The following is a 438-nucleotide window of genomic DNA, read 5'->3' on the forward strand; positions in this document are numbered from 1 at the left end:
CTACCTCTTTCTAATCTGGATTCCATTCTCCTGGTTTCAATCATTCTAGTCACATCCATTATTGTTGCATAGGAGGCAAACCTCTGTATGGCAAAAACTCTAAACAACGGCTTAATTAATCCCTTAATAAATTTCTTGATCCTCTTTTACTTAGTTAAAACCAAGTTAGAAGCATATTTGGAAAGTTGGGTGAAGTGGACATCATACTTTGTCACTATCATGGTTGGGGTTTGTATCAATGTTTCAAACTCCTGTGCCTTTTTGTCTTTCAGGCTCTCAACTAAAAGGCAATCCAAAAAAACTTTGACAAACTCTTCCCTTGTCATTGGGCCTGACTATTGTTAGTTTATCATGCAAGTGCATGTATTGTTAACAATTCATATAATAGTAAATAGAATTCGTTCCCATGGAGAATTGAATTAATTCCTAATTGCTAAC

This window comes from Theobroma umbraticum, unplaced genomic scaffold (assembly GCF_002168275.2).
Source record: "Theobroma umbraticum cultivar Fairchild unplaced genomic scaffold, ASM216827v3 scaffold_60.0, whole genome shotgun sequence".
Lineage (NCBI taxonomy): Eukaryota > Viridiplantae > Streptophyta > Magnoliopsida > Malvales > Malvaceae > Theobroma > Theobroma umbraticum.